Source organism: Podarcis muralis, chromosome 3 (genome assembly GCF_964188315.1).
Source record: "Podarcis muralis chromosome 3, rPodMur119.hap1.1, whole genome shotgun sequence".
NCBI classification, from domain to species: domain Eukaryota; kingdom Metazoa; phylum Chordata; class Lepidosauria; order Squamata; family Lacertidae; genus Podarcis; species Podarcis muralis.
Window position 1 is genome coordinate 3,982,569 of NC_135657.1, and position 24,175 is coordinate 4,006,743.

Sequence of the window (24,175 nt, forward strand, 5' to 3'; positions counted from 1 at the left end):
TGGGAATCAGCCTCTCCTGGACAGGTCTATGGAGGGGGTGGAAAGCCATGTGCAGTTGCCCTGGGCCTCAGAGGGCTGTGCTGGCTGGGTACCCCAACAGAGACCGGCTGCTTTTTTGTTTAAGTTTATAGCTTCATTCTAACGAGATTCCCATCCCAGGCCACTGACAAGCTCCGTACCGGCCTGCTCCTGGGAGTTCAGCAGAAACCGGCATTGAGAAAGGGGCTAAGCTCCATCTCTCCTCCACCCACTAGTCCTTTTGCTCAATGTTGCATCCTCTCACAGCAGCTTTTTGTTCTTCTTGGAGGGTGGAGACATGGGAAGTTACACAAAAGTCTGAGGAACATGTAGTTTGGCACCCAAAGTCCCTATGTCTTGAAGAACACAGCACAACAACCCCGAGAGCCTGTCCTCTGTTTGTGTGCATGAGCAAATTGCCAATTGTGCTTTTTCCAGAAAGCCCAACTCCAGCAAGAAACGCCGCTCCTCCTTTACTTGGAACAGTGTCTGTGGCCTTTGCTTGGGGCAAATGTTCCCCCTTTTGCAATCAATCTTGGTGTCTGGAGCAGTCTTGCCACATTCCTGAAGAGCACTTCGTTTCATTTTCATTTGTCCTCTCTCCCTTTTCCTTGCTGTTTTTGCCTGCAGAGCCTGCAATGTTTAACTTTCTGTTGAGCCTGGAGGGGGTGAGGGGAATGAAAAACGTCTTGATTTGGGGAAGGAGCAGAATGGGTGTGCCTTCATGGTTTCAGTCATTGTTGTAAGACTCCTCAAGCCTCTGAGTTGGCCGAAGAATACAAGTGCTTTAAACAGATGTGCTCATTTTGCTTATTTAGGTGAGGGGATTGCTCAGTGGTAGAGCAGTGGCTTTGCCTGAAGGATCAGGTCTGTGGTCCATCTATTCCAGTATCTGGCCTGTAGGAAATGCTCAGGCAGGACCCAAACACAGTGGCCCTTTCTCATCCCGTGGCTCTGAAATATGCTCAAGAGTCGCAAAGTGATTTCATGCTCTTTATTCAGCTCATAGTGGTGAGGAGGCATGAAAAGTCCCCTCAAAATATCTGCTTTATATACATTATTTACACAATGGGCTGCATGTGATTGGCCAATTCCGGAATTCTCCTGTAGGCCAATCAGGTTGTGGATTCACTTCCATCTGGAGCCGGATTGGGTGGCTCCTGCAGACCAATCATACTGCTGCATTGTTCTAGGACCAATCAGACTGCTGCATTTTGGATCCTATTCACTCAGTACATAACAGGCTCCAAGCAGCTGGTATTCAGAAGCATTCCTGCAGCAGACTATGGAAGCAAAATATAGTACAGTCGTACCTTGGAAGTCGAATGGAATCCATTCTGGAAGTCTGTTCAACTTCCAAAATGTCTGGAAACCAAAGTGCGGCTTCTGATTGGCTGCATGAAGCTCCTGCAGCCAGTCAGAAGTTATGCCAGATGTTCAGCCTCTGAAAATCGTTCAAAAACTGGAACATCACTTCTGGGTTTTGATCATTTGGGAGCAAATTTGTTTGGGAGCCAAGGCGTTCGGGATCCAAGGTACAACTGTATAGTGGTTCCTTGGTTCTCGAACTTAATCTGTTCCAGGAGTCGGTTCAACTCCCAAAACCATTCAACAACCAAGGCGTGACTTCCGATTGGCTACAGGAGCTTCCTGCACTCAAGCGGAAGCCATGTTGGATGTTCGGCTTCCAAAAAAAGTTTGCAAACTGGAACACTTCTGGGTTTGCGGTGTTCGGGCACTGATTTGTTCGACAACTAAGCCTTTGGGAACCAAGGTACCACTGTAATAGCTATTGATGGCCTTAATCTCCACGAACTTGTCCAATCCAATCATCTTTTAAAGCCTTCCAAGCTGGTGGGATCTTCCACTTGCCATTTCACTTTTCTGCAACCAGGGCCAGCCCAAGACATTTTAGCACCTGAGGCACACCCCAAAACGGTGCTTCCCTCCCTGTCAGGGAAGAAGGGGTGAGGGAAGATCTGTATCAGGAACACGGTGGGGGAAGAAAGATCAGCATGGGGATCTGCTGCCCCTGGTGGATTCTGCTGTCTGAGGCAGCTGTCTCACCTTGCCTCTTGGTTGGGCCGTTCCTGTCTGCAACTAATGACAGGTTGGAGACAGCTTTAAATTGAAGAAACAGCACAGGGAGGAAAGGTTGACCCACCCTTCTCAATACTATAGCCTCAGTCCAAGTATTAAAAAAAGAGATTTCCCAGGTTTAGATAATCCATTAAAGACAGGTTCCAGGAGCCACAGTAGAGGTTGGCAGGCAGGTAAAAGACCCAGGAAGGATTTATGCCTGGCTAGGTGAGCAAGAACCAGAAGGCTACCTGGTGCGCACAAGGGTGGATCTGGGCTACGACACTTCCTGCTTCTTCCTCTACTTTGCAGCCTCCAGTGTCTCACCGCAAAGGGCTTCACTCTGTTTGATTCCTGTGGAAAGGCTCCATTGTCAATAAACCATCGTATGCTGCCAGGGGGAGAGAACCATAGGATGTGCTAATCTCACGGGGATGTGCAAACCTGCATTTGAGGCCTGAAAAAAACCAAACCGCCAACTTAAACTTGTGCCTAGAGGGCTGTGGAAAGTCAGTGCAGAGCACAGATGGGGCTCAACAGCATCATTCTAAGGACTGGTTGGCCATTTTAGAGAGGCAGTCTATGCAACCACTCCTCTTGTTGCTGTAAGACACACAGGTCACAATCCCAAGTGTGCATGTGGGACTTCTATTTTGCTTGTGCTTTAGCAACTTGCTTCATCTGAAATGACAAAGCTGATCCCGTGGTCTAGCATGTTTAAGAAGAGACCAGCATTCTCAATTATCACTAAGCGTATTTTATTTATTTTCAGTACTGTTCTATGCTTCTCCTAGGTTGCCATAGAAAGTTTTTTAAAAATCAATATAAAAGTAATTATACAAAAACACTAAAAATGCAGCATGCAAAGCACCAAAACCATAGCAACCAGCAGCTAGCATCTCCCTAGCTTGTTTCCTCCCTCCATCAATAGGAGGACACAGATCAAGCCAGGTGGATCTCTCTTGGAAAGTCATTCCAAAGTTGCAGTGGCATAACATGAAAACTCCACCCACCTCAGTTCGGGAGGGAGGGAGGCGTTGGGGCCTCAGTTGTTGTCTTGAGCGCATGAGAAGGCACATGCAGGGGGAGGCAGTCCTTTGGGCATTCTGCTTCCAGATCATTCAGGGCTTCAATGTTTAGCACTGGTAACTTGAACTGACCCAAGAAACAAATTAGGTAAGCAATGCCGCTTAAAAATACAGTCATACCTCGTGTTACGTTTGCTTCACGCTGTGGCTTTACAGGTTACGAATGTGGCAAACCTGGAAGTGTTTACTTCCGGGTTCTCCACGCGCGCATGCGCAGAAGCACTCTACTCTATTTCATGCACGGACAGTAGTAGTGCTCTACTTACGAACTTTTTGGGGTGCGAACGGCACCCCGAAACGGATTGCATTCGTAAGGAGAGGTACCACTGTATCAGTTATATACTTGGACTAGAAAACTGAGGCATTTTCCACCCATTGACATTTCCAAGCTGTTTTCAAGGGCAGCCTCCCTAGAGAGGAGCACATCCTGCAGAATGCCCTGACATGATTACAAGTGACCAAGTGTGCCTTCAACAGGAAAGGGAGTTTCAACATGCAGAGGCACTATACCTCCAAATACCAGTTACTAAGGGCAGCTGATGCCTCCACTGTGTCACATTTGTTGGTTTCCTAGACGCATCCAGCCGGCCACTCTTGTAGGCAGCATGCCAGACTAGATGACCATTTCTGAGCAAGCCGAACTGCCCCAGGACCAGTCTAGTCCAGCATCTTGCTTGGAACAGTCCCAAGCCAGGCGCTTCCAGGAAACATAGAAGTAGGACCTGAGTGAAGACAACCCCACTGCCTGCTCTCCATCAACTGGAATTCAGAGGCATCCTGTCTGCAACATGGAGGTTCTCTTGAACAATTATAACTGGTAGCATAGCAGTTGACTTGACCCTGGATTTGTCTGATTGTTCCATATGTTTAATTGTGCGTTGTGTGAAACACTGCTTGTTCCTTTTTGTATGGAGGTAGTCTCTGACACAAAACAGGGTGTGTGAATATAATACTGCCCGGGGGATGGGTGACCAGCACTACCAGTCTGCCAGCTCCACTTGCCATATTGTTGTCCTTACCATTTTACCTATTAAGTTTCTGCACTGCTTCTGAGCCCAAAATGAGGCTTTCAGAGCAGTTGGCAGTACACTGGTACCTTGGGTTAAGAACTTAATTCGTTCTGGAGGTCTGTTCTTAACCTGAAACTGTTCTTAACCTGAAGCACCACTTTAGCTAATGGGGCCTCCTGCTGCCGCTGCGTGATTTCTGTTCTCATCCTGAAGCAAAGTCCTTAACCCGAGGTACTATTTTTGGGTTAGCGGAGTCTAACCTGAAGCGTCTGTAACCCGAAGTGCCACTGTATAACTATTTGCAACAAATGCAACACCTTTGTCACTGATCCCTTTCAGCTAAGCAGCAACTGAAGCAGCATCAGCATCCGAGGATGCCTATCTAGTCGTTGTTGCGCCCCAAACTGCCTTCCGCACGTGGCTTGCCGCTCCGCCGGGCGCTGCAGAAGCGTGGCAGCTGCCTGCGCGCCTGGGCTGCGATCTCTCCTGCCACGCGGGGTGGCTCCTCTGGTTTTGTCGCCTGCCCGGTCCTTTCAAGGAAGCCGCCTCGCAGTTCCCTTCCGGCATCCCGGGGAAGCGCACGGGAGCAGCCGGCGCGGGGCTCCTTCGCGTGGGCGCCTCGCCGCCGTGCGCCCTCGCCCGCCGCTCTCCTCTGCGCCTTTGCGCGGCTTGTTTTTCCGAGAGCCGCTCCCTTGTGCTTGGCCAGAGCCTGCCAGGTGGCACCAGGGATCCCAGGAGCGTCGCTGGGTTGGAGTGGCTCTGGCGGCATGTGTTTAGTTTAATTATCCAGTCAGCTGGTGTGGGGATCGAGGAGCAGCAGCAGCAGCTCGGCTCTGGTGCTGAATCTTCCTCCTGTCGTCGCAGCAGCAGCGAGCGCACGCCAAATGTATTCCGAGCAGCCCGGAGCGCATGGAGCCGAGGGGAGGCGAGGGAGCCTGGCAGGGGCGGCATGCTAGCCCTCAGGTTGCTGCTGCTGCTGCCGCCCAGCCCACGAGCGCGCTTGTCTAGCTGGAAGCCGGCCAGGTAAGGGCAACAGCCCCGTGGAGAGGCGTCCGCGTTCCTCTCGCTTCCGACGGTTGGGTGTCCTTCATCCAAGACCTCTCTCCCGCCGGGCGCTCTCCATTGGCTGCGAGGCGGGAGGCAGCGAGGAGGACCCTCGGCGCCTCTTATCTTTGTTTATGTAACCGTGCAAACCGGAGGCAATGTCCAGCTGCAGAGGGACAGCTCCATCTCGCCAGCGACGGGCTGCTTTGCCTTCAGCATTGAAGCTGGCGTTCACTGTAGGCTGAACTTTGGTAGTTTGCTCCTTCTTGCCTCCCTCTCCCTTCCCTCCCTCCCTCTCTCTCGTATTCAGTAGTGCTGCGTAGTTTCTGGAGAGTGCTGTTAAGTGCAAACTTGCCCATTTCAGCAGTGACCTTGAAAATCAGCGTATAAAAGTTCGAATTGGTCATACTTGGCACGGATCCTCTCTGCACGTTGCTTGCAGAAGTAGGCACACGGTGGGGGGGGGGGTTGGGGGGCCGTGGGGGAGACCCTTAAAGGGGAAAGCAAGTCAGAGGGGGAAAGAGTTCTTGCAAGGGGGGAAGCCCTGCTGAGCCCGCTAATCATTGACAAGCACTAAAAGCAGAAGAAAAAAAGTTAATTATTTCAGATTGTTTTCTCCTAATAAGCTGCCGCACAATAGCAAGGAAGTTTTTCCTCTGGTGGAAATTAATTTGCTGCTGTCGTATCAGCAAGTTCTAAACAATTGCTGAGTGAGGAATGTTGGACTCCGTGATCTGGCTTGAGGCTCGAGAAATGTTGAAGGCACATTTTAAAAGCACGCAGTAAAAAAAAGGCAGGGGGAGTGGTCTTACTGTTTTTGATCACTTCAGTGGATTATCAGCGCTGTGTTTTGTGGCTGAGGACTTAGAAGCACCGTGAGCAAGTCTGCCCGTAACAGCCAAAACGTACCGCTTGCGTTATGCTAACGTGTCTCTGACAGAGTTCCACGTGCCGGGGAAGCAGAATTGGCACAAATAGCTGTATGTAACAGTTGCTACACAGCATGCAGTGGAAGTGCACGGCTGGATATAGCTGCACCAAAGCAATGATTTGTTCCAGACTTGGAACCATGAGTGCCTGCGGTCTGATAAGATGCATTAATATGTGTGCGCCATATTGTGTAGCGGTTTAGCTTGTGTGCGGTTTTGCATTAGGCTTGCGCCCTTTTGATGCACAGTGCAGTCCTTCGCAGATGTGCCTAGATGGCTGGTGGTTTGCATGGTTTCCTGCTGGCAATCGTATGGCAGTGAGGTGGTCCAGGGGTGCTGAAACCTTTTGCTCCTATTTAGCTCTCCACTTCCACCCCTCATTTTTAACTTCTGTGCAAAAAGCTCCTGTACCGCACTGTACAAACCTCCCTGTGCCTGGCCTGGAGATGAGACTCAAGAGCGCTTTTCCCTGACCGCTGTATTGCTGCTGCTCTTTCCCTGTGAGAACTCCTTTTTTAAAAAAAGTGCATTTGTGCCATTGGACCCATTCCAGAAAAGGTAATTTTTGAGCAGAAGTTAAGTCCAGCTGCTTTTATTATCCCTGTCTTAAGGTTCTCCTACTCCCAGCATGGACACACAGCACTACATCTATTAAGTTTTGTCTAGATGCATGGTTATGATGCATAGATCACTGTTAGTTTGGAGACAGAAAATTCAAGACGCTCTGCAGGTGTGGGAGGCAGAGGCTTTCGTGTACGAGGAAACGCACGAAGATTTGTACTGGAGCCAGAATGGGCAAAATGAGAATTACTTTGGACCTATGGAGCTGCCTTGTAACGAGTCAGATCCTTGGTTTTCCTAACCCAGTACATTCTCTCATCTGGCAGCACCTTTCCAATAGCCTTTTCTAAATGGAGGCCAGGGGTTGACTCCTAGGCACGTTCAGATGACTTGCACTGGGTTGTGGGCTCCCCCCGAAAAGTCATCCTATTAAGTTACCCCACCCTGAGTGAGAAGATTGGTCATTGGACATTAAATGTGGCAGCAGTGGCAACGAACACCCTGAATTGTGGGTGGGGAACCTGTAGTCTTCCAAATGTTGTTGGACTCCAGCCTGGCAAATGGTCAGGGATGGTGGGAATTGTACTCTGGCAATGCCTGGAAGGCCAGAGGCTTCCTACCCCTGCCCCAAATCCATCTCTCCATTCTCCTGCTCTGCTTCCTCTGAGTTGCGGAGGTTAGTATTGTGAGGTTTGAAAGCGAGAGGTTCTTCCTTATGGTGCTGCCTCTTTCGAAGTGTTTAACCAAAGAGGGATTTTGTTTGTTTCATTATTATCCCTTCTTTTCTCCAGCATGGAAATTAAGGCAGTGTAGGTCTGTTTCCAGGCAATCTCCTTGGCTTCGTTGTTGCCTTATTCATTACGCAGTCCAGTCAAAACAGTCGTCTTAAGGAAGGCCTTTTAGAATGTCTGAGTCCTTTGTTTTCTGCGGCAGCTCCTGCTGTTTTTCCTTTATCATCTTGGTTTGCTTAAGGAACTGTTTCTTTGTCTTATAAATTGCATGTTTCTGGGGTTATTTAATAGACAGGAGCCTAACACATTTTATAAATAAATAAATGAAAGCGAGGCTACAATAAAGCTTGCATTGAAAGCAGAGAACCTTTGCCAGAGTGGGGGAGATGTACCTGTATGTTGCCAACACACATATGTTCCAGCTCTTCTTCAAGTCCTCAACAGACTACGTATCCAGCAGTAACTACCCTGGAGAGAAAGCACGCATCTATACTACCAAAGTAGGGACACAGGTGGCGCTGTGGGTTAAACCACAGAGCCTAGGGCTTGCCGATCAGAAGGTCGGCGGTTCGAATCCCCGCGACGGGGTGAGCTCCCGTTGCTCGGTACCAGCTCCTGCCAACTTAGCAGCTCAAAAGCACGTCAAAGTGCAAGTAGATAAATAGGTACCGCTCCGGTAGGAAGGTAAACGGCGTTTCCGTGCACTGCTCTGGTTCACCAGAAGCGGCTTAGTCATGCTGGCCACATGACCTGGAAGCTGTACGCAGGCTCCCTCGGCCAATAAAGCGAGATGAGCGCCGCAACCCCAGAGTCAGTCACGACTGGGCCTAATGGTCGGGGGTCCCTTTACCTATACTACCAAAGTAAAATAGCTTTTATGTTTTCATTCCTCTTAAACGGGAAGCCTGGGAACAGAGATTTGGTGAAAATGTTATGAATTTTGCATTCTTTGCAGCCTCACAAAACTGCAACTACTAGTGTGCATTAAGAGAATCATGGTATTTTACACCTGTTTCAAACCAGTCGAAGAGATGTTAATAATATATAGTTCAGGCTTTGTATTTAAGTTCTTTGTTTAATGTCCTTTTTGCACTATAAATTTCAGTACTTTGGACTCCTGTGTGTGGACTCTCTTTTTCTCCCATCTTGCCACAGCGAGCCATTTGTTCCTGCAAAAATGAGGCCATGCTTATTTGGCCTGTGATGTTTATGAACTGCTGTGTGTGCCTGTTCAACTGCTTTTTAAAAAACTTGCAGAGATCCCAATGATACCTTGGAAATCCTCTCAGGTTGGTCTGATCTAGCCTCAGTTTGGGAACTCAAATGAATGATCATCATTTGTCTTGAGAGTTCTCCCTTTTCTGGACCATCTTAATGGTTTCCAGAAACAGTGTGAAATGAAAGCGAGGATCGGTGCTTCCTGCTCTCTGCTCCTCAGTTTTTAAAGTTGCGCTTCACATTCTGTCCTGTGAGCATATTCTGTGCTAAATCCATTTGACTTCCCTTATTTTTCCAGCAATGACATTAGAACCCAAAGGTTGTCCAAAGGGCACAGGATGATGCAATCACCAGTTCTCCTTTCTTCCTTTGCAGAAAGGAGTCGCTTTCCAGCATTATGATGATCTCAGGAGTATGGGGCTTGGAGAGCTCCCCCGCTTCTCTTAGCAAAGCAACACATTGATAATGTTTTCTGTGGCTTGTCATGAATAAGCTTGATGGATTCCTAATATGCTAACTATCAGTTCCCATAAGCATAATAGCAACTTCAAGCTGCATATGGATAAGGATAAAGTGAATTGCTAGCTGTGTGATTGGCCTATTTTGTTTGTTAAGTGTAGCCCTTCTCCCATAAGGATCCTTCTATTGACCCTGGGGCTTCGTTAGCAGAGTGCTTGGTCTCACATAGTCCCACTGTGTGTCACTTCCTAGACCAGGAATGTGAAAAACCTGATATTTTATTTCCATGGAATTTTCTGCATCACCTCTTAACTCCAACAGCCTCAGAGATATATGGAATGTCCATGGAGTTTCTAGGCTGTCTTTCCCTTTGTGTCCTTATTCTCCCCATCACCACCACTGAAAAAACCCTCCACTGTTGCACAGATTGTTGCACATTATAGCCACAAGCTAGTGCACATGGGTGCACATTTTACATTGACAAATAAGTGCCACGGTTTCCGTTTTGATGACTTGCCTTTCATGCATAAGCACATGTGCAGTTGGGCCTGTGTAGAAGAGAAGAACAAAGTTGAATTGGCAGGCCAAGCACTTGTTTGTAGACCAGGGGATAGGAAGCATGTGGCCCTCCAGATCTTGCTGGACTACAATTCCCATCATCCCTGACTGGCTGGGGCTGTTGGGAGTTGGAGTCCCACAATATCTGGAGGGTCACAGGTTCTCCAACCCTGACAAGAATAGGGTCTGGAAGTGATTGCTTTGCTTGCTTAGGGTGGATGTTAGTCTTTGCCCACATACACCCCAATCCAGTTCTGCTTGTGTGTGGCTAGTTGTGGAAGCAAATGCACATCCCATTAAGAGTAATGCAGTGCTGAGGACATTTGGTCTCAGTTGTTCATTCGTAAAGCATTCAGCCTGTGATCCCCCCCAACAGCTTCAGTATTCGGATGCCAATTAATTCTCCTCCCGAAAGGAAAATAAATTGGATAATCAGAGCGCAGGGAGACTTCAGAAAACTGTCTGCATCGGTGCATCGAGAAAATGTGCATTAGAAATTGAACTGGTTGGATTGCTGCAGGATCTCTGTCTTGGGCTTTCTCCCCAGGTATCCAGGCAGCAAGAAAGTCCATACCTTTCTCCCCCTTGTTATCTTGGAAGAGCAGAGAGCTACTTAGCCAGCAAGTCTGTCAGCTAAGAAATTGATTGGATAATATTGTAGGCCAAGAACCTGCTTTGAATTAAATATGTGTGCTCCTCTATGAAACGAGGGACTTTGAATGTGGTGTGCTGTTGTGAGTTTGGTCAACACCCCTTAGTATTAGTGGAAATATTGCATTAAAGCATGCTACCTAACTCACTTAAGGTGAAATAATTGGTATAGCAGAGCATCTAAGAAGCTGAGGTGTGGATCATGACACACCCTTGGTTCAAACCTTGCTTTTGTCATGAGCTCACTCAGTGCCCATAGGAAAGCCTCAGTTTGCCTTCATGCCACCTACAATGTGGGAGCAATTATACTAGTCCTAGTTCCATGGACACTGTAAGCAGTGCTTTCTTTTCTAGAGAAGTAGATGCCAGACAACATCTTAAAAAGCAGAGACATCACCTTGCCAACAAAGGTCCGTATAGTAAAAGCCATGGTTTTCCCAGTAGTGATGTATGGATGTGAGAGCTGGACCATAAAGAAGGCTGATCGCCAAAGAATTGATGCTTTTGAATTCTGGTGCTGGAGGAGACTCTTGAGAGTCCCATGGACTGCAAGAAGATCAAACCTCTCCATTCTGAAGGAAATCAGCCCTGAGTGCTCACTGGAAGGACAGATCCTGAAGCTGAGGCTCCAATACTTTGGCCACCTCATGAGAAGAGAAGACTCCCTGGAAAAGACCCTGATGTTGGGAAAGATGGAGGGCACAAGGAGAAGGGGACGACAGAGGATGAGATGGTTGGATGGTGTTCTTGAAGCTACCAGCATGAGTTTGATCAAACTGCAGGAGGCAGTGGAGGACAGAAGTGCCTGGCATGTTCTGGTCCATGGGGTCACGAAGAGTTGGACACGACTAAACGACTAAACAACAACAACAGATGCCAGTACTCACCATGAAGCTGTTACAGTAAGTGTCACACTTTTTAACCACAAAAAAGAGGTGTCGGTATTGCGTACCCCTTAAGTACCTCCTGAAAAGAAAAGCACAGATTGTAAGGATTATTGAGATAATGTGTGTATCTCAGGAGGACTCTAAAAGTGCTCTTATAAATGCCTAGTATTTTTAATATGGTTGCTCTTTATAGCGAGGCACACTGTGGCTTCTTTTTGGTTATGTATTACAGGCACCTCTCTGTTGGACTTTCTTCGCCAACCGAGCTTGTGCAGCGACTGTGGCAATGGGATAAAAACTTGCCCGCAATATCTTTGCTTACTTCATTTTTAAATAATCATCAAACAGCTGCAACTCTACACCAGCCAGCAGAATATCAAGCAGTTGGTCAGCTTAAATACAGTTTTCAAAATAATCAATTACCCTATCACATCGCTGCATTTGGTGCAGCAGGTAAACTCCCCCTGCTAATTAGTTAAATTGTTAAGATACTACAGGTGTGTTGAATTGTTAAGAGCTCACAGATGTGCAGCCATACAGGTTATAATTACAAACACACACCTCTGAGTAGCACCACTGACCACATCAATATTAAGAAAACCCAACACTCTCCACTTGCAGGATCTGTACCTTTAATGCCATTGGCCCAGGCCTGTGGAATACTCTGCCAGTAGATGCTTTCTGTGCCAACTTTTAAAAGCCTGCTGAAAACTTTTCTATTCTGTCAGGCCTATGCAGGCAATTACGAACCTATCTCCCACAACTGATCTTTGTTTTTAGCTTTCTCTGCTTTCATTGCATGGCTTCATCTTATTTTTGGTGTTGTAAACTGCTTTGATATACAGTGGTACCTTGGTTCTCAAACTTAATCTGTTCCGGAAGTCTGTTCCAAAACCCAAGCGTTCCAGAACCAAGGTGCTCTTTCCCATAGAAAGTAATGCAAAATGGATTAATCTGTTCTAGACTTTTAAAAACAACCCCTAAAACAACAATTTAACACGAATTTTACTAGCTAACGAGACCATTGATCCATAAAATGAAAGCAATAAACAATATACTGCAGTCAGTCAGTAGCTGAACTGGGTTCCAGTCAGTCACAGAAACAAAACCAAAAAAAAGAGCCACAAAACGCAAAATAAATAGCAAAAACAGACAGACCTCAGCTTAACACTCAAAATGGAAGCGTGGCACTCAAAACGGAGCATGTTTGGCTTCCAAAAAAAGTTCTGAAACAGGAATACTTACTTCTGGGTTTGCAGTGTTTGGGTTCCAAGTTGTTTGAGTATACCAAGGCGTTTGAGAACCAAGGTACCACTGTATTTTTGTGATATAGCGGTATATAAATATTTTCATGAATGAATGTGATGCCTGCCTGTGGGGACAGGGGGCAAGCACCAAACACCCAGAACCAAGTGGTCTTTGATATTGCAACTTCACCCTAAGAATCCAGGCTTCTAAAGTGTGATACCCCCAAGGAAGGGACCCTGTCATGTGTTGCCTCTTGAGAGTCTTGCATTCAAACTACAGTGGCACCTTGGTTTGCGAACGGTCTGGTTTGCATACGTTTTGGATTACAAACACGTCAAACCCGGAAGTGCATGTCCCGGTTTGTGAACTTTTTTTGGATTACAACCCTTTTTTTTTTGGATTACGAACAACTTTTTTTTTGAAGGCCCCATTGGCGCCTGGAGATCGCAGTGGATCATGGTCGATCGCTGGACGCTATTAGACCACGTGATTGTCTCTGCCCACGCCCCCTCGCTCTGTCCCTCTGTTGCGTCAATTGTGTGCTGTTTTCCCTAAAAAAGCTCAACAACTGGCCTCTCCCCCAAAATACCCACACACATGCTCCTCCTCCCTCCATTGACAATGAGTAGATCACTGCCAGTTATTTTATACTGGGAGTAGATCCCAGTCTCTTGGGAGCTGGACGAGCCTGGTGTATACCATCACATTCAGTGTAGTTGCCCATAATGTTTGAAGCAGGCCCGATCCGATAGGTTGTTATACTTGTGAAGAGCTTGGCTTCCGACTTGATGTGGTCTCCTTCCAGATCCAGTTTTGAGTCTTTTCAAATGCAAACAAGGAGAATATACAGAATGTCCTTTTGACAAGTGTTCCCCCCAGGTAGTTCAGTTATCCAGGTAACTGTCAGATATGTTTGCACTCCTTCCTCTTGTGTTGAGATTTGTCTGGGCTGCTTTTGTTAGCTAAAGTCAGAGGATATCTTCTATAATGCAGAAAAGAAAATAACAATTTTTTTGGGGGGGGGGTGTGAGGGAATATTGGGAATTCCAAATAAAACCCACATGATCTATTCGTTAAAAAATTATTGGGCTGTATTCCATATTGGTCCTGCTCATTGAAAGGCTCATTGAAAATTATTACTTATTACATTTGTATACTGCCCTTCATCTGAATAATGGGCATGACTCATTTAGCTACATTAATTTCAATGTGTCCACTGTATAGGGAAGTTTTTACTGTTTGATGTTTTACTGTATTTTAATTTGTTGGAAGCTGCCCAGAGTGGCTGGGGTAGCCACCCAGTCAGATGGGTGGCATATAAATAATAAATTGGTTGTTGTTGTTGTTGTTGTTACTCTGAGAGTAACTTGGTTGGTTACAACTCATTGGAATTGTGCAGAATATATTGGCTGAAATCTATAGACATAGAATAACTTAGGATGAAAGAAGTAACGTTCTTTCCTGCTGGGCTCCAGATCTTGATATTTGGCTTTTCTCGCTTGTTTTAATTTGCTGCTGGGCTGTGATAAGGAGTGCAGAATACCATATGAATAAGCAAACTCGCAGGAGTGTACTGTCTGGCAGAGCCTGCGCCCATAAAGCCTGCAAGTAGCTAATTACCTTTTGGAGGAGGGGAAATGACACTCTCTTGAAAAATTATTGGCATAATACTATACTTCAAAGTGAAAACCCCTTATTTTTGCAACTGTCTTTATGTCTGTGTAGCCCCTGCTAAATGAGTGTGAATTGCTGTTACGCAGTGTTGCAGTGCTGTCTTATACTGCATCAAAGTACTTGACTGCTATCAGCGTGTGTGGGTAGAGTAGACAATCAGCCATTAATTGTTTTGCTCATCAAATACTCAACTTGACTGTCGGAGATGTCAGCCTTTGACAAGTCAACCGGATCGATCACATGGCGCGTATTATTCTTCATTGTACGGGTGCCTCACTCCCCACACATTGCAGAAGCCTGTTGAGCCAAAATCTGAGCTCAGCAGAGCCTGAGTTGGTTGCCAAGATGGATCACTGAAACATGTGTGAAGGAATAGCAGGACACGGTTCCTCTGAGCACGTGCCAAATTCCATTCCTTTGTCGTTGAGCAACCGCAGCTAGATGTGGGATACGGCACTTAGGGGAGGAGCCCCCCCCCCCCCGAAAGGAACCATTGCAGAAATTGTTCTTCCCTCCCTCCCCCTTCTTCTGGGGCAGATTTAATCTTATCAGTGACTAAGTAGACTGAACAAATGGTGGACGAAACCTGCTGAGCTTCATTCCATTCCGTTTACAGAAGCTCTTACTTTCCTGAGTGCTTGAGTTTGTCACTAATCGGTAGGCTTCTTTGGAGCCCATTTGCTCTCAAAAGCGAGAGAGATGTATGAAATTGAAATAATTGCAGCAAGTTAAGAACTATCAATTCCACCTCTTGAGACTGTTCTCGGGGCTGCCTAACTGCAGGAACTTGGGGAAGCTCTCACTCAACGCTGCTGAGTACAGATAATTTTCTTTGCCCGCCCACCCAAGCTGTCACGGTCCTTGAATGATGGTCTATCACAGCACAGCTTGGGGTTGAAACAATGGGCTCTGAACACTCTGGTGCGGGCTTTGCGGAGAACCTGATAACCGGTCCTTGAGTTACGGAGCACTTAGCAGGCTTTCTGTCTCTCCCCCACACCCCACACCGCTTCCCCTGTCCTTTTCATTACTGCTAGATGCAAAAAGTTTTGAAGCCAGACGAAGTGCAAAGCTTATCCCACCTGTTTCCATCTACAGGAGAAGTCTCAGTGGGCTAGAATGGAAGTGGCACGGTCTCAGCCCCAGTGAAGACCTTGCTTTTGTTGTTGTTGCTCCCAGTCTATTCCACATCTGCAAGAGCGGGGCTTAGGTTGCACAGACAGCATGAAAGTGTGTGTGTGTGTGTGTGTGTGTAGGGGAGGGGGAGAGAGAGAGAGAGATAAGGCCAGGGGGCCAGATCCGGCCCAGTCGCCTTCTCAATCCGGCCCACGGACGGTCCGGGAATCAGCATGTTTTTACATGAGTAGAATGTGCCCTTTTATTTAAAATGCATCTCTGGGTTATTTGCGGAACCTGCCTGATGTTTTCACATGAGTAGAACGTGTGCTTTTATTTAAAATGCATCTCTGGGTTATTTGTGGAGCATAGGAATTCGTTCATCCCCCCCCCCCAAAAAAAAATAGTCCGCCCCCCCAGAAGGTCTGAGGGACAGTGGACCGGCCCCCTGCTGAAAACGTTTGCTGACCCCTGAGCTACAACAAAGCCCAGGCAGCCGGAAAGTTGTGCATGGGATGCTACGATGAAGCACACTTGCACTTCTCAGACACGTTCTCTCTTCAAATTTCTGCCACAGAGACTCCTGAGGTCCTGCAGTTTGCATCTGCTGTGTCCTAAAGGCTTAACAAGAGGCATCAGAGACCCACAACAGATCACCTCTGTATTCTGTGTTTTACAAATAGCTGCCTCTCCCCTCTCCATTTTGGATCAAGCCCATCATCACGTGGGTGGGTGTAACTATCTGGCTTCTCAGAGCCGTCTTTCCTGCAGTTGGTGTTTGCTGCAGCTGCTCCTTCCCTTGGGTGGAATTTTGGGCTCCTTCCTTCATAGTAATGTGAGTCGCTTGCAGCGCTGTGTTTACCTTGCTCCGCACACCTGCTTGTTTCCTTTACAGAGTTGACATCTAACTCCAGATACATAGATGTGGCACATTGGCACCAATGGAAGGAAGCAGAAAGCAACAGAGCACACATGTTTGACAGCGATTTCATTTGGGCGGGGAAGAGAGACAGCACTATGTAGCCCTTGAAGTTCCTATCAGAATTTAATAACTACTCTGATTATGCAACACTAGATCTATAAAGAAGTCCCAAGGGGAAACGTCAGTGCTTGCCAGTGGTTACCATGGTTACATCCAGTTCTTAACAAAGGAGGAACAAGTGTGAATTCAATTATTCTTATTTCAAATACTGTGCAGCAGCACTTATCCAAATGGCCTGTAGGACATAAAAACACATTTGGATAATTAGGAGTTCATATAATCAAGGGCTGGAGATCGTTTACATTAGCAGTATGTGGTGGCAGTGGTAGCAGCAATGTAATAACCTGGCAGAAAGATGAAATTTAAAATAGCTAAGGCCCTGCTAAGACACAGACACATTTTATTTTATTTAAAACAATTTTTGTCGCTCAAAATCTCTTAAGAGGTGTAAAAAGGTAAAGTTACCCCTGACTGTTAGGTCCAGTCCCGGACAACTCTGGGGTTGCGGCACTCATCCCACTCTATAGGCCGAGGGAGCCGGCGTTTGTCCGCAGACAGTTTTTCCGGGTCATGTGGCCAGCATGGCTAAGCCGCTTCTAACCAGAGCAACACATGGAAATGCCATTTACCTTCCCGCTGGAGCGGTACCTATTTATCTACTTGAACTTTGACGTGCTTTCAAACTGCTAGGTTGGCAGGAGCTGGGACCTTAAAGTGGTATACAACAGCTAAAGAAGAAGAGGAAAAAACAAATATCACAAAAATATGCAATAAAACCATCAGGACAGGCTACTAAAAACTGCAGTAAAAACTACAGCGGTACCATAAAGCATTATCACAAAGGAAAAAGGGCATGGTCCAACTTTAATCATCACCTGAGAAAAAGGTGTGTGTTCAAATGACACCAGAAACTAGTAGCCTGAATGGTTCTTCCCATACAGCACTGAGGGAAAACATTCCAGGGAACATGGGCATTGGCAGAAAATGCCCTTTACAGGTCACAGCCATAACACACATTGCCATTAACAACAACATCCCTGATGATCTCAGCGATCTACCAGGTCTATACAGGGGCAGACAGTTCTTCAGCTAACCAGGTCCTGTGCTTATATGTAAATAACATATAAGCTATATATAAATAAAAAGACCTTGTACATAATCCCGTTCAGAGTCACATCCGTACATTTTGTCCTGAAGATAGTTCAGAGGCCTGGGTCCCAGGGCCTGCTTCTGTTTGCTGTTTCGTGCAGCTGCACCACGCAGGCCAAGAAGTGTGTCCCGGGGTTCCTTAAAAGTCTGCAGGCAAACTTTTGCAGCCCCATGAGGTCCTGGAGCTCTTGTCTTAGATGCCCTGCTGTTTCATCCCTATGCCCTCCCCAACATTGCTATTCAAAAGCAACCGCATGGAGTTTTCATGCACTGCCAGTCACGCTGCCCTAAATCCGCCTCTGTTTGAAGTGCTAGACTTAACGAAGTCACTGTTGTCAAAAGAGCTCTGTCATCTATGCTTCCTGGCTGTGGTTCCCAAGCTAAAGTCTTGTCTGTTTGGATTGACAGCTGAAGCTGCTTGGGACTGTTGCAACTAGTTATGTTGGCAGCTGTTGCTGCTGCAGAAATAGTCATCGCTCTGGTGGCCTCTTAAATCTCAACCATTGTGGTGTTACAATATCTAGCATGGCAGAAAACATGTGGATGTGGCAAGTACTGTACTCCGTTTTCTCAAGGGCTGCCATCTTGAAGTTTCTGGATCTCGTCTTCTGTCTTGCAAGCTTTGAAATGGGATCCGTTGCAGCTTTTTCCAAGGGCATGTACCTTTTCCCTTTCTCCTGCAGAGGCCAGCCCAGTAGGTGAGCTACCGAAAGGATCTGGAATCAGTCAAAACTTAGGGATCCAGCTGTGTGTGTGTGTGTCCAAGTCCAAATGTGTGACAAACGGAGGTGGGCTGATATTTATCCCTTGTATGCAGCTTATTTGGACAACTTTTAATGGGCAAAACTGCCTCTAAGAGCTAACAGCAAAGAAAACCGATGGGAAGCAGGAAGAGAAAGCAAAAGAAAGGCAGAGTGAAGAGTATGAGTAAAGAGAAAAAGGCGGATGGGAGAGTCAGATAGGTCAGGAAACTGGTTCTGCTCTTGCCTGGCATTCAGGTAATCTTTCTGAACTTCCCAGGATGTGGCTGTGGAATCTGTCATCAGATCTGAGGTTCCAAACCTCCAGAATTAATTTTAATCCTGTCCGCTTGGGATTTTTGATGTGCTTCATAAACATCCATGCAACTGTTCAGGTTATGCTTGAGATCCGAAAGTTGCGAATCTCTTTGAACTATCTGCATATAATTCGAAATTGCTGGGACAAGGGGAGGAGGATGTATGCAGGTCTATTTTCTTTTGTTAATTGAGGCAAAGGCTCGGAAATCATTAACCTGGAATTGAACCAGTTGACTCAGTTTCAATGAACTCTTCAGCGTAAGCTGCAAGAATCTGATGATAATAGATAATTGTTGACATGGTCGCTTTGCACGTGTGTGTATTCTGCCTCCTGATGCTGGCTGGTTAGAGCAGATGGGAGGAGACAGGGCCAAAAATGCCCACGGCTGGCGGATAAGGCTTTCAGGAATTCATTTAGAATGGCAAGTATATGTGATTGGCAACAGATGGCACTTGAGGAGAGGTGGGGTGGGCAGCATAAGAAGCAGGGGAAGCAAGTTGAGCCTGAACACCTGTGGAGCTCGGATAATTCACTGTTTGGGAGCTTTCTTCTGCATATCCTGTGAACGTGTTTGAGGTTGTCAGGATGGTGTCAATTTCATGTAGAAGAGGAGCTAAAGAGAAAGCAGGGTCTTGAAGACAGGTGAGGGCAGCAGAGGATGTTGAAGTCCAGGTTCTAGTTCCATCCTAAGCTAGAGCTCTGGCCAGATGTGGTGGTTTCTGCTTTCATTGAGCCTCTATTTAGATAAGAAGTAGGTGCTGGCCATACCTTCATTGTCGAAGCTTGTGCAGCCAATGAAGAAGCTTTACAGGTGAAAACATGTCCCCGTTATAGCAGTGAGTGGTTTCCAAACGTTGGGGGACCACTGCTCCCTTGATTCCATAAACTTATTCCCACTGCCCCCACCCTTCCCTATAAAAAGCATTATTCAGGATAGCAGTTTGCATGACCCACTAAGGAAAATAACACAGTAAAATCCAAAACACCAACAATTAATTGCACATTTATTCAAAATCCAGTTGAAACTATTTAGTTTAATTAATTCAACAAAATTGATTAAATTGATTCAGTGATACCAGCTTTTCAAAGTCTGATAGTCATTTACACCTCTAGTGGGTCCCTGCCAGTGCCCCCTTGGTAATCCCTCTGTTCCCCACTTTGGGAACCGCTGCATAATAGTATGTGAAGAAGGGGCTGAATACATAATATTTTCTATAGGTTTTATCCCCCTTATAATGAAAATGGATGCAGCTGAAAGCTCCTCCATGGATACATCAGGGTCTCAAAACAACCAAGAGTCTTTTTGAACCTTAATGGGCTAACAATTGCATGCCTTAATCTCACAGACAGCAGGGGGCATTTCATAGCATGATTTGGTATGCAGGTGGTACTTTGAGTAACCATAGAGCAGGGATAGACAATTCTTTCTGCTGAGGGCAGAGCTAGAGTCAACTTTGGGCAGAGAAGTGTTCTAGATTACCTAGTCTGGAACAAAGACCGCTCTACTTCAGTTTTCACCATGGTTCCACCAGATTACAATTCCCAGTCTTAGCCAGGGTCACACCACACCATGCATTTAAAGTTTATGGCTTCCCCCATAGAATCTTGGAAACTGTAGTTTACCATATTCAGGTAGGTAGTCTTGTTGATCTGATGCAGTCAAAATAAAAATAATAAAAATTAAACTACATTTCTCAGGATCCTGTGGAGGAAGCCGTGTGTGTTGCATGTGGTTTGCAAATATGGTTTGGATGTGACCCACATTTGCTCAGAAGTAAACCCCACTGGGTTGAATGGGGTTGCTCTCAGAGGAATATACAAGAGGGCCCTTTAATAAACCTGGAGGAGCAAAGGAAGGAATTATAGTGGGATGGAAGGAGGTGGCAGATTCAGGAAGCATTAAGGGGGACATGCGTTAGGTTGGCCAACGCATGGAAGGGCTTTGTAGACCATCTTATCCAACCTCCAATACAGGAGCTCCAGAGCTTGAGCAGCCCCCACAGATTGTTGTCCAGCCACTCTTTCAAGACCTCCAGAAAGGGCAAGTCCTCTCACATCTACGTAATTGCTTCCATTGTTGAACTGCTTTTACCATCCAGAGGTTTCTCCTCACGTTAAACCAAAACCCACCATCTTGTAACTTAAGCCCATGAGAGCTAGCCCTGCCCTTTGGAGCAGCAGAAATGCTCTATCCTTGCGGTGCTGAGTCCTGTGCAGCTGCAGAACAAGAGTCCTGTGCAGCTGCAGAACAAGGGGCGCTCCATCGCTTCAAGTAGATAAAGCCTTGCATCTGTGCTGCAGAAAAGAACTGCTGGTATACAAGGCTGGCTCCATGTTGCTGATCACGACAATATTTATCTGTGCAGTGACCGTAAAAAGGGGTGTTTGGTGGCATTTGCGGCTTTTACAAGCTGGGGCACTGGGGAAAAGATGAAATTTAGTGAAGAGATTCACTGTTTAAGCAAGACAGGCCTAACCTTGACTCACCTTTTTGAAAGGGAGTTTCTCTTGCTCGCCATTCAGCTTTCAAACGGTGCCTTCATTTCCCTTAACCTTGCTACCAGCTTGTCTTTTCCCCAGTGTTTTTTCTTTTTTCTTTTTAAGGCACCTGATCTAGCCCTCAGGGAAACACATGAGTAAAATAGCTGTGGCTTCGTTTTGGTCCTGTTTGTTGTGAACCAAAGCAATTTAAAGAGGATAGTTCAGTTGGTGTCGAGGCACTTTTATTTGATCTGAGATGCCACCTGCAAAACACAAAGGGCAGAATTGGGATACCATCTGCAGAAGTGTTGTTGGAGCAGTTCTTTGATAGTTCCCTTCTTGGTCAAGCCTTGGGAGTCTGTGTGGGGTTTAAAGGAGTGCTGTGCATAAGTTAAAATTAATCACCTGGCAAGGATCCTGTAATCACCTGAACCCGTGACTGCCTTAAACTGGGATTGATTTGGAGACGTGAAGTTGCACTGCAGCTTTCATCTTACCGAGCTGTCAGTTCACTTACTTGGCTGGTAATTTCCAAGCCAAAAGAGAACTAATACAATGGAGTGCAACGAAAGGCCACTTCATTAGAGGCTCTTCTTGTTTAGCAACATGCCTAGGGCTCATCCCGAATTCTGCTTTGTGGCAATATGGCCATGGACTGCCCTGGTCACACCATTTAAAAGAAAAAAAAAATTCCACGTATTTTATCCCCGGGATTCAGTTTGCCAGCTGCCTGGTCACTTGAGTAAAGAAGCATTTTCATCACAGTGGCATGCAAGTAAGTGGCATGCAAGGCTGGGGGGGGGGGCTATTGTAGCAGCACCTGCCATGCGCTTTCCAGAAGTAGCACCACCACCATCCTCCCTGCTCTATTGCGGCTGCCTCTGTCGGCCCTTTGAGCAGGGCTCTTCCCTGCTTGTGGAAAGGGCATTTTTGCTCTCAGGAGATGAGCGGTCCTTCTTCTCTATTTGGACTTCATATATTTAAGCATTGGGACACGGGTGACACTGTGGTCTTCTTCTTCTTCTTCTTCTTCTTTGGCGATCCCTCGTAGCCAAGTAAGATTGTCTTCCATAAACACGGTTTTAACAGTGAGTCCGTAAGTGACTGTGGAAGCCAGTTCTGGATCCACACGTCCTTCCACAGTGGGGACATTGGTTTCCGGGCAGGAGCTGATCACAGTGTGGATTTGCCAAGCGTGCCTTCCTCTTAGCACGTTTCTCCCTTGCGTCCTGAGTTCGGGTGTCTTCAAAGCCCATGACACCTTTGATAAATCACTGAGCCTAGGGCTTGCCGATCAGAAGGTTGGCGGTTCGAATCCCTGTAACAGGGTGAGCTCCTGTTGCTCGGTCCCAGCTCCTGCCCACCTAGCAGTTCAAAAGTATGTCAACGTGGAAGTAGATCAATAGGTACCGCTCCGGCGGGAAGGTAAATGGCGTTTCCGTGCGCTGCTCTGGTTTCGCCAGAAGCGGTTTAGTCATGCTGGCCACATGACCCGGAAAAACTGTCTGCGGACAAACGCCGGTTCCCTTGGCCAATAAAGCGAGATGAGCGCTGCAACCCCAGAGTCGTTCATGACTGGACTTAACTGTCAGGGGTCCTTTACCTTTACATTTATATTTAAGCATACTATTTGTTCTTTTATTTGCCAGATATGCTCTTCCTTTTCATTTGGAAGAATGAGAAGCCTGAGTGTTTCTCTAAGGTTTTCATTTTTCCATTTCTAGGTTTAGTTCTCCACGTAATTTCATAGAATCATAGAGTTGGAATAGACCACAAGGGCCATCGAGTCCAACCCCCTGCCAAGCAGGAAACACCATCAGAGCACTCCTGACATATGGTTGTCAAGCCTCTGCTTAAAGACCTCCAAAGAAGGAGACTCCACCACACTCCTTGGCAGCAAATTCCACTGTCGAACAGCTCTCACTGTCAGGAAGTTCTTTCTAATGTTTAGGTGGAATCTTCCTTCTTGTAGTTTGGATCCATTGCTCCGTGTCCGCTTCTCTGGAGCAGCAGAAAACAACCTTTCTCCCTCCTCTATCAGTTTTCTCATCAGTTTGCAATTTTTATTTTGTGGGATGAAATGCAAGCGTTATATCCCGTTTCAGTGTTACCCAGGGTCCCCCCCCCCCTTTCTGGATCCTAAAGACAAAAATACCACGTTTGCACTAAGAATGTTCACTAGCGAGGAAGTCAAACGAAATGGTGGTTTCCTGAAGTTGGCTAAGGGCTAACCCACACTTACCTTCCCTCTGGTCTTTCCAGGCATGGTCTGCACTTAAAAGCTCCCTGCCTAAGCACCCCCACTCCAGCTCTCCCTGTGAAATCCTGAATTGATGTTTGCTGTGATGGAGTGCTGAAGAGTGGGTTTTCACGGGGAAAGCTACAGGAGAGAAAAGAAGTAAGCAGAATGCCCTGACACATAATAGTGCCTGGAAGGAGTGGGGCAAAAGCTAAGTGTAGATGAGCCTTAAAAGTGAAGGAGGTTGACATTCTCTGCCACTTTGCTCCTTGGCAGATCTCGCCTGCAGTCTCTTCTGTTCCAAAACCAACAAAACTGGCAAGGGGACCCAACTGCTTTTCTACTGTAGTGCCCCAAGATGGCCCTATCAAGAGGAAAGTGAAATGATTGTCACATGAAGCAGGTTTTAAGGGCCACCAAGAGTTGTTGTTGTGATTTAGTCGTGTCCAACTCTTCGTGACCTCCTGGACCAGAGCATGCCAGGCACTCCTGTCTTCCACTGCCTCTCGCAGTTTGGTCAGACCCATGCTGGTAGCTTTGAGAACACTGTCCAACCATCTCGTCCTCTGTTGTCCCCTTCTCCTTGTGCCCTCCATCTTTCCCAACATCAAGGTCTTTTCCAGGGAGTCTTCTCTTCTCCTGAGGTGGCCAAAGTCTTGGAGCCTCAGCTTCAGGATCTGTCCTTCCAGTGAGCACTCAGGGCTGATTTCCTTCAGAATGGAGAGGTTTGATGAAAACTCCATGGACAAAGACAACAGGCATCAAGGGTTACTGAGTAGTAATAAACGTGAAGTTCTGAGCTGTGGAGCAGAATTCATATGGAAATTCTTCGCCACAAGCAGCATACACACTTTCTATTTATTTCAGTGGGGTTTAGAGGGGTGAACTTTTGCAGTGTGATTGGGGAGGGGGATGAGCTTTGAATTTTCTCCTTTGGGCACCAAAATGTCTTGAGCGCATCCTGGCCACAGAGCGAAGCTCTTTGTGGTCTTGA

The 24,175-nt window shown here is 46.7% G+C and overlaps 1 protein-coding gene across 4 annotated transcripts in view; it reads left to right on the forward strand.

Moving 5' to 3' along the window:
- The window catches only part of NCOA1 (nuclear receptor coactivator 1), a 287,343-nt gene that overhangs the window by 144,267 nt on the left and 118,901 nt on the right, over positions 1-24,175 (forward strand). Inside the window, exon 1 of one of the 4 annotated variants that reach the window (XM_028725220.2) lies at positions 4,811-5,218. The exons of the other annotated variants lie outside the window; for them this stretch is intronic. The gene's annotated coding sequence lies outside the window, so the exon portion shown is untranslated. Of the gene's footprint in view, positions 1-4,810; positions 5,219-24,175 lie in introns of those variants that run through there. 4 annotated transcript variants of the gene reach the window in all.